This window comes from Typopeltis vanoorti, chromosome 6 (assembly GCF_054136105.1).
Source record: "Typopeltis vanoorti isolate ZY-2024b chromosome 6, IOZ_Tvanoo_1.0, whole genome shotgun sequence".
NCBI lineage: Eukaryota > Metazoa > Arthropoda > Arachnida > Uropygi > Thelyphonidae > Typopeltis > Typopeltis vanoorti.
Window position 1 is genome coordinate 159170095 of NC_143554.1, and position 10807 is coordinate 159180901.

Here is a 10807-nt window from a genome sequence, read left to right on the forward strand (position 1 = left end):
AGTGACCCCACCCATAATGCATTGCAGTATACATCTTCTTGTGAGATGTGCTTTACATTATGGGAAAATACTAAGAATAGTGATCAGAGCTTTACCCACCTTTACAATGAGTTGCCCTGGTGTTGTACCATCTTTAGACTTGAACTTTGTTTCAGGCGCAAACTTAATTGTTTGCATACTTGGGATTAGGAGTTAAAATAACCAAGCATATAAAATTGCTTGGTTATCCTAATCCTAATATACAATATACCCAAGTTAAAAATTTATTCCCATCAATATCTCCTCCATAGATTTTTATTAAAACTTAATATTTATTCCCATCAATATCTCCTCCATAGATTTTTATTAAAACTTAATACACCTTGTTGCAACTTATATAGGTAAAGTTGATAAGGCTTTGTATTACTAAAACCTTGATATTGGAAGTTGAGAAGTCCTTTTTAGGATTTCCAGGGTAACAAATGGCAATGCTGTAGTCAATGAAGCTTTAACTGAGGCTCAGCTATTGCCGTTACCCAGTCATGACTGGAGCTTTTTAGCTCAATCCACATCCACACAGATTTTCTTCATTCAGATGACAGGATAAAGAGTCAAGGACTCAGTCCATCGTCCAGTTCTTATAAGAACTATATAAGAACCTTGGTATTTAGGGTCTAGCTACTCACTGAGTAGACCTCAAAAAAAGGTTGAAACCGGTCTGGGTAGTGACCCCACCCATAATGCATTGCAGTATACATCTTCTTGTGAGATGTGCTTTACATTATGGGAAAATACTAAGAATAGTGATCAGAGCTTTACCCACCTTTGCAATGAGTTGCCCTGGTGTTGTACCATCTTTAGACTTGAACTTTGTTTCAGGCACAAACTTTATATATATATATATATATATATATATATATATATATATATATATATATATATTTATATATATATTAAGGGTCACATTTTTATTTTTTTGAAACCAGTACATATATTATGTTTATATTTTTTATATTATTTGCTATGTTTCCAAAAGCATTTAAAGGTGTTATGTTTTCACGTTTCGGGCATCCAATTTCATTTCAATCAAGAACAGCCCTCCCTATTAACCTCGTTAATGTTTTTGATTTTTCTCTTCCATTGGCGAGCAAAATTTGATATTTGCATGTTGATTCTATCATCCAATTTCTTAGTTTGCCCAGAGGTAGTGAACCAATTTCCCTCTTCAGCCGATGGTTATATTTTATTAACCAAGAATTCTGTTTTTTAACTCTTTCAGGTAATTCTTTCCAACTACAAGCTGATTTTGTCAATGCATATCTTAAATTAATTCCATCAGAAATAAAAATTTCTTTAGAAAATAAATTTGAAGTCGTATTAAAAAGAAATTGATCACTTATACCAATAATAACTGAAAATTCGTAGTTTTCACCCGCTGTCGATTTTTCATAATTTTTCCTTCATTCTCCTTCTTGGATTACTTCATATGGCACTGCAAATAAATAGTTATTTAATTATTATTATTATTATTATTTCACTGATTATTATCTCTGATCTTATATTTTATGTTAACTTTCTCTTACAAAATTTTAAACAATTAGAACTTTTCACAAAGAAACTTTCAAAGAATTTTGTGGCTCAACCATTATTTTTACATTACCAAACACAAAACACCACAACACAAAACAGCAGCTGCAGTGGATGAATGATTACCTTAAGTCCAAAGTCACTCGACTCTATGGTATTTTCTTATAGTACTGTTTACCCTTACCATCCCCTACCCTGACCGTTCATTCAAAAATGAACCTTTTGCGCAGATGCCTCAACGACATGTTTTCACATGCTGCTGGTTATACTGTTGGTGTGTTTTTATCTTACTTTGTGTGGGGGAAAGGTAAAATTTGTACTGGTGTTAACTGGGGAGTACAAATATTTTTTCTATACCAAACTTTAAGAGTTTAAGTCATGTTTTGAGATTAAATTATCTGCTCTCCCTCTGTAAAACCACCAAATTCTAGCAGTTCTGATTTTTGATTATGTTAATGAAATGTTTTTAGATAACTCAAAAATGTCAATAGGTAGCATTAGACAATTTCAAAATAATCAATTACAATTTTTCACCACTTTTTCCCCATTAATTCACAGTAGCGATTTTTTTACAATAATTAAACAGAATTGCATTAAGGTATAAAGTTTTGGATTTAAATATCAAATTCTAATCAGAATAACTGAGTAAAAAATTCACTGCGGAAGAACACAACAAAATCATATATCTTTGTTCATTTAATTTTATAAATGCATAATTTATTTTGCTGAAATACTATTTACAAGTATATTCACAGAGAAAAATTCGAAACATGTAATTACCTAAAAATATTTCACAATATTTAGTTTGTATTCTTAACATTTTCCAAAGAGTTCAATGAATAAAATTTTCATTACTCACTGTTTCTTAGTTACATTACATCAAAATAGCTGGTCATGCGAAAGATTTTTTAGATCCAGTACCATGGTAAGCACAGCTCCATATATTTGATATTGTGTCAGGCTGGAAATGACACCATGCCTCCCTAAATATTCTGTGTGTTCTTTTGTCACCAAATATACACAAACAATTTTCGTAAAAAGTCCTTAAATGTCTCAAAATTAAGAATCTTTATTGAATTGGATAAAATCTTGAAAGTCTAATTTTACCATTGAAGAATTTAAATGATTAGCAATAATTTTCCCCATGATACGAATAGCTGGTAATTCAATTTCCAAAAATAGTAAATGATTATGAATGTCATACATTTTTGGTGAAAATCTCTCAGCTTCTTCACAACTAATAGAAAAAACTTTACTTCCATCAGCTCCTGTATCATTAAGTATTAGTTCCCCACCTTGCCATTTCATAATATAACACTCTCCAAGGTCCATTTCGTAGTCAACTCTTCTTTGCAAGTAGCTGAGGATATCAGACCACTTCCTGCATTGCTTTTCCCAAGTGTTCCTGGATAAATACACCACAATGCACGTGTCTTCTAAAATAATAATCGGTTTCCATCCTTTTAGAGCTAGGTGAAGAGTTTTGTCTCGTGCTATTTTCCTGAAGAAAGAAAATTTCGATGACATTTGTTGCACACCCATTATTTTATTTTACTTTACTGGACACAAAACACCACAACACAATATGATAGTTGCACTGGTTGAATGAATTGCCATAACTGCAAAGACACTTGACTTGATAAGCAAGTTTGTTTTGTTTTTCATAGTACTGTTACCTGACCCTGAACCCTGACCATTCCTTCCAAAATGATAAACTTTTACACAGATGATTCCCGGACATGGTTCTACATGCTGTTGGATATGATGTTGATGTGAGATTATCTTACTTTGAGACATCATAGAGAAAATCTTATCTCTGTGGCTTGAAGGGTATTCTATATTATTTGTCCTTATTATATTAAGTATTTTATCCTCAAATAGCGTTTTTGATGTTAGACCATGTGACTAGTTCTCTCTCATATGTCCAAAATTGTTGGGATGGGAAAAAAATAGTATTTGGTGGTGGAAGTGAAAGGGTAGTCAAGAGGGTGACAGGGGTCTTCCCTGCAATGCTCCCCACACCATCCCAACCCCCCCATCTCCCTCTTCTTCCCCTCTCCTCCAAAATATGTCTGCTCAGGCTAGTGGAGATGAGCGAGCTCATCATTTGCAGATATCTTTTAGTGATGTCACCTCCAACTGATACTGATAATTTTGTAGGGGAAAAAAAGTGTTTTTTTTACATTGAGATGTTGAGATGACATATCATCTCGACAACCAATCATGTCCCGATTCCTTATCTTATCTTGATCTTCATCTTGTCAAAAGCATTTACCATACTACTTATGTCATTTGTTTTAGCAAAGGAGTTGCTTATCTGCAAATGTGCACTCAAATTCGCCACATCCATTTAGTGCAGTATCATTCACAACTCTCTTCAGGTAAAGTCCATTATTGTTATTATTATGATGATGATGATGATGACGATGATGATGATAATGATGATGATGATTATGTGACATGTCCAGGGTGTCCAAAGATTCATCAAGGAAGAGCGTGCCAACAGCATCGAACGATTAAATCCCGTCCAACTACTAACCGCGCTCAAACCTGCTTAACTTTTTGCATGAGCGATTAGTAGCAGAGGCGCTAACAATCCACCAACCTTATTATTATTATCTCATCCCATCTTCCTTTTACCCTCTTTTGCCTTGCGATGTTGAGGGTTTGCTAATCATCAGACCTCAAACCGTTCACAGGATAAGGTGGTCAGCCCTACTCCCCGGTGTATCCTATGTCCTGTAGTGTTGAGTTCTCAAACGATATTGATATCTTGAACTAATTCAAGACCTAACCCATTCACAACAATTATTATTATTGTTGTGAATATCCAGAGATCTATCCCTAAATGGCTAGCCTACAAGAATCATCAACAAGATTCTCTTTAGTGACATTCAGCAAAGACAACGAAATGAAACCCAATACATCAGCTCTATAACAATTCCATTTGTTCGAACCATATCCAAAAAAAGTAGCTCTTCTTCTAAAACCATTACATCAGACAGACATCTAGGAGTTTTGAAACAAGAAAGAAAGAACACATAGGCTATGTAAGGAATAATAGACAAGATATATCAGGCATTTCTTCCCACTTCGCCTCTACCAACCATAATATTGAATGGGATATGAGTCACATGTCCTACATGGAAGAGAACTACCATTCCAGAACATTCAAAGAAGCTGCTACAGTCGCCCGTTCAACAGGTAACTTAAATAAGAATCAAGGCCTAATCCTACCAGATATATGGAAAACTCGAATCAGATCATTTAACCAAAAAGAAATGAACTTTCATGAAAATTACAACACATATCTCAACAAATAAAACGTTGTACTTGCGAAACGACTATTGTATCACGCACAGTGGTAACTTGATATAATTTTTAGAATTTTCGGGTAGTTTCCTAGTTTTTGTTACTTTCTATCACCCATCAGTGTATCCTTGAAAATGCTGACAGATATTAGTCAGTGAAACGTCGGATATTGCGGGGAGGGCACCCTACTCTCGTTCTTTGGAAAATTATCACAGAAATGCTTTTGGCAACATCCGGTTGACAAAGTGGTCCTCACTCCACAGGAAAACGACATCTAGATTAGTACTAAAGGCTTTAATATGGAGGACTTTGTCCCGTGAGATATACGAGCATCGTCAAATGAAAATCACCAACTGCATGTGCTCATCATCATCATCATCATTAGTGGCTCAAACAAGCACTTAACAGCGGGCGACCTTCCGACTATCCTTGGATCTCCTAACCACAGCTTTAGGATAAGGCATTAGCCCCATGCCATAAGCATATGGCTAATGTGTCTGCGAATCGCGTATGTTGTACTGATCAGTTTTCCTAGTTGCAGGACGAAAAATCCGAGTTTTCGGGAGGGAAAAGCTCCCTAACTGAGTATGAGACCGACTTACCCAACTTCAGTCGAAAAACTTTGATAAACATTCTTCGCATGCTGTACGGAACTCGAACCCAGTTTATTCCAACCAAAGGGTTGCCTGTATATCGACGGAGCTACGGATGCACTCTAAACTTATGCACTGAAAAAAAAAAAAAAAAAAAAAAAAAAAAAAAAAAAAAATTCGCATTTGACGTCCATAGACCAGAGCTGCCACTCACATTTTTCGAAATTCCCCAGATTAGGCCTCAAAAATTCCCCAGATTATGGAAAAATTCCCGAGGTAGTAATAACTAGCGCTCGGATTTTTAGGTCGTAAAACAAAGTGCAATATATGCGTCCACTAAAAACATTTAAAACATCCGAAATATGCTCATAAATATGCAAAAAATTCAAACTATGCACTTCAATATGCCTTTATTAATTTATAATTCTGCATGGTTTAATTAAAACATTACACATGAATTAAAAACATAATATAAAATACGAAAAAATTGACATTTAAATAGTGATCTACTAACTGACCAGAAAAATGACTTAAAAATTTGCTCATTTTTTAAATTTTTTTATTAATTCTCTCTTTCTCTTTTCCTGTAACAAAGTATACTTTCATTTAAAAAAAATTATAAGTTTATTTATACGAAGAATACATGCTTAACTTACTTTAATTGACATTTCCTCCCTCTTCCTCTTCGCCAATATCTTCTGGTAATTGATCACATTTGCTTTTTGCGATATTAAGTCGATTTTTATATCTATTATGAACTGTGTGACTTTCCAACACCGTGATTAATGTTTTCCGTCGCTCCCAAGAAGTACACGTTGCATTTTGTCTCGCTAAGCACTGCTTTGCTAGGATTCTGTCTCTCACAGTTTCTGTTTTTAACGAATTAGCTAATTTTGTTTTCATACAATTCACTTGTGAGAAAATTCGCTCCACGCATGCAGATGAATGCGGCAGAATAGTAAGATTTGTCATAAAATATGACAGTAAACCATATTTATTATTATTCATGCCATCTTTTATGTCAGTCAATGAATGCCAATATCTTTAGATCTGATGCTACGAGACGATAGCTTTTCCACTCATCATCTATTTGATTTAACCTAATATCATCAACCAGTGAGGGGAACTGAGCAACAAGAAGAGGAATAATGGTAGATGGTGACTGACTAGGGTCACTAGCAACTTTTGGGTCCAAGATTCGTAATTTTGCAACAATGCTGTCTTCTTCGAAGACAAATCTTTTCTTCATTTGCGAACTAAGTTCCACAAGAACCTTTAAACAGTCATTTTTAAATCTCAACAAAATAGAGTTATCTTCGAAAGGGTTTCTAATTAAGTGCGCCATTTCGGTAAGTTGAGCCTTTTCATGGAATGATATTCCATTCTGAATAACATAAGAAAGTTTCGGTTTCTTCATTGCCAACTTTCCAGCAATTTAGCTATCCGGAAATGCGCGTTTACACATGAAAGTTACAAAATGATCAACATGAGAAAATGGGACGTTATGCTCAGAAAAGAAGCTAGCAATTATTAACGCACTCCTAGCTAATTGTTTATCCTCTGTTGACGCTTTCTTATTAAGAAATTGAGTAATAACAGCTGTCGACTTAGCAGACTGATAATTACTTTTATGTTTGACTGAATCTTTATGCTTTATTAGAGCAGATTTGTTTGCGTTTTTAAATGTAATATTACAACACTTACAGTAACCGGTATCTTTGCTGTTCACGTCTTGCTGCAGCCAATCTTTTAATTCAGGATATTTTAACTAATATTCTTTAAAGGCTTGAGAATACCACTTCTGTCTTTTCTTTGATGGCTCCATACGGTTGGATTGGAAGTACCATAAATATGAAAATAAGTAAAAATATTGATAATTTAAACAATTTGTCAAACACTGCACAAGCACAAGGATCTCTACAATAACACTGCAAGAGATTGCGCTATATGTATGTAACGTTGTAAAACCTGTGGGATAAGAAAGGGAAAATGAAACCAGAACAGAGCAAAAACGGTTTATTTACCAGATTTATCAAAAAAAAAAAAAAAATCGTGAATATAATAGTAAAATATGACAAAAATAATACAATTCAAACTTTTGTTCAAATTTCCCAAGATTTCGGGAGTTTTTTTATTAAAAATCCCTAGATCCCTAGGTAGCGGCTGAATTCCCTAGATCTTGGGAAAAATCCCAAGGAGTGGCAGCCCTGCTGTAGACTCCGTATGGTCACTGCCTATCTCACATGGTTTTGGCAATGATGTCTTCTGCTAGAATAAGTGGGAGGGGCGCAGATTCCCTTTCCCCCACAAAGTTTGTTTGTGTGGAAAGAGAATGTTATGATTGTAGGACAGTCACAAACATCCATGCCCACGGCGGGATTCGAACCCGCAGCCTCTTGGCTGGAGAGCAGATACGCTATCCACTCGGCCAACCAGGCCGGGATTATGCACTGCCATTGGCAAACCAGCTGAGTCGATGTGAGGAGAAGTCGTTTCTATTAGATTGAGGTGAAAGATAAAATTTAACGACTATGAGACCAGAACGGATTATTCGAAGCCACAAGCGACAAAAATTTACTTATTTGTCCCCTAGTACAGGGGGGGGGGGGGCTCTTGGATTATGGGACCGAGTAATTCCAAATATGTTCAAATTAAAAATGAAATTAATTAAAATTAAAATATTAAAAATCCACTCCTAGTACTAATGTAGATATACGTTTGTAGCCTTTCAAGGGTGAGAGTCCTTTTTTAAAAACACTCCGGAGTGTGAGTCGAGGGACCATCTCAGTGTCTGAGTATTTGAATTGCAGGAAATGAAAATACCGAAATATTGGGAATTTTGATTAAACAAAATCGAAAGAAGGGAGGAGAATCAAAATCTGTAGAACGATAATGAATGAGCAGAATACATCTTGGCAAGTGCTATTCGTTTTATGCAGAAAATTAAGACTTTGGAAGAATGTAGGGAGAGTTCGATGCAGGGCGGATTTCGTGCGCTTTGCATGATCCTACACCCGAGGCTACTTTTGTCACGTGAAGTATCTGATTTTGAAGAAAGTATAGTTGGCACGTTCTTCCCTCCCTACACAGATGTAAATCTTACACATTTATGCTGTTCCTTACAGTGTGTTGCATATTCCTGATGTAAGAATCAAACAGTTATATGAATTTCTTTTGGCTATGCAGAAACTAAACATTTTTTTTTTCACTAAATTGGGATGCAAAGCCAAAACCAGTAATTACGTTATCTTAAAGAATGGCCGATATTTCAGAGAAAAGTTAGTTTTATTTTTTATGAGACTTCCACTCGTGAAAGATTATCAACTCCTACATTACTAAAGTGAGTTCACTAAGGTTTTGTTTTCTTCTTTTATGTTTATATTTTCTTTTTTATTTATTTTTATATAAGAGTGAAAACTGTGATGAATAAACTCCTTGCATGTTGATTTAATTCCCTCGCGATGAATTTCGAGCAGTAAAAAGTTGTAGTTTAAGGCAATGAACAAGGGTGGCCAAAGATTTATCTGTTTGAGCACCACGTTTACAGGCCTTGCCGACAGAAGAATAAAACGCGACATGCTAGAAAAAGAACAGAAAAATATTAGCTGAAATATAAGTTTTATCGTACTATCTATTATGACAGTTGTCGCATGTGGTGCCACCTGGAAGTATGTAAAGCTACTAAAAATAATAAAACTCATATTCTGATTATATAGAAATAGTGGACACGAACATCCAGCATTTTTCCTAAGCCGAATAACTTCGAAAGTTTCTCACTTTTAACAGAGAACTCACGAGAATACCATCCTTGGCATCGGAGTTGCCTTAAAAGACGCGAGCTCTGCCCAAGCGTCCATATATTCGCCTTTTATTAGTGAATTTTTTCAAGATTTCACTTAGCTTCTCTAAACCAATTATCAGAAACTAACTAAAAGTTTCATTTATCAACGAAATACAAGATTTAAAATAATGCGACTATGACGTAGTTTAGTTATATTATATATATATATATATATATATATATATATATATATATATATATATATATATATATATATATATATATATATATTTTAGAACAATTTTAGAACAAAGGAAAAAAAAGGTTTATATTGCCAAATCTAAAGAATCTCCGGGAAACTGCAGGTAAAAGTGTACGTTGATTGCGCAAGCCCACCAGAACTGGATCACATTTCAAGTTGTTCAATGCCGAAAGGTTCTGAAAATTTGGGCTGCACTTTTATGTACGATTAGAGGACTACATACCCGCCCCCCCTTGCTTTACTGAAAATTATGTTCTATATATTCCACAAAACTATTTTCTTGTTAATATCATTACATTTCACTTGTAGCTTCCAAGTATTAAAAAAAATAATAAAAAATTCAATACCCCCCCCCCACACACACACACTCACGGAATATTGTACATTCGCCATCTGCGCCAAGCAGGCATGCGCAACTTTTATTTAAATATAGTGAATGGCAACTGCACGTTCTGTTTTTTGCCTTTTCTAACTTTCATGCAATAAAATATTCCCAGGATAGGGGGGGGGATAATTATCCGTTCGCTCTAATTCTCCTGTGCATAGTGAATTGATGAACTTTAGCAGCGGTAGCTTTTTTTGGATCATCTAATTAATTCACAAAATACGTTGTATGTGTATATTTAATCAATGGCACAAATGATCGTAGTGGCGTGTCTGCGATTCTGAGCGTGTGGGTGTGTGTGTGTGTGTTGCTACATGTTCACAGTTCTACAAGCATCATCGCCAAACTCGACTATTAGGACACATTACTTTAAAACCTCCTATAAATTTGGACACCCTGCATGGGCATAAGAAAGGCTACGATTTTTTAATCAAAATAATTCCAATGCAATAAAAAACTGCAATAATTTAAGATAATATTGCATATCTAAATTATTTTTATTTATTGGTTTATTTTTGTTGTTGCATCACTGCTGGCATGTCTTTTATGGGAGAGATTCTCCACCCGAGGTGAGACCACTTCGGACCTCGCGGTGTTTTCTCTCTAGAACGGAGTTTCTGAACTGCGTATAGATAAATTCAAAATACACAAATATATCTAATTAATAATAAAAAGATAAAAATATTCTCAGCCCGCTCTTGAGACTAATGGACTTTGGGTTTGCAGAAAACCTTTGGTGGACTGAAGTCACACAATTATTTATAAAAAAAATAATAATTAACTTGTTTTGTACATCAGCAGATTTCGAAATGGTTAAAGCACTGCGATTTTGTATTTTTATCTTTTTTAAAACGTTGATAACTTTGAAAAACAGATGCACAAGGATTCATAGAAAGGTCAACGGTTAC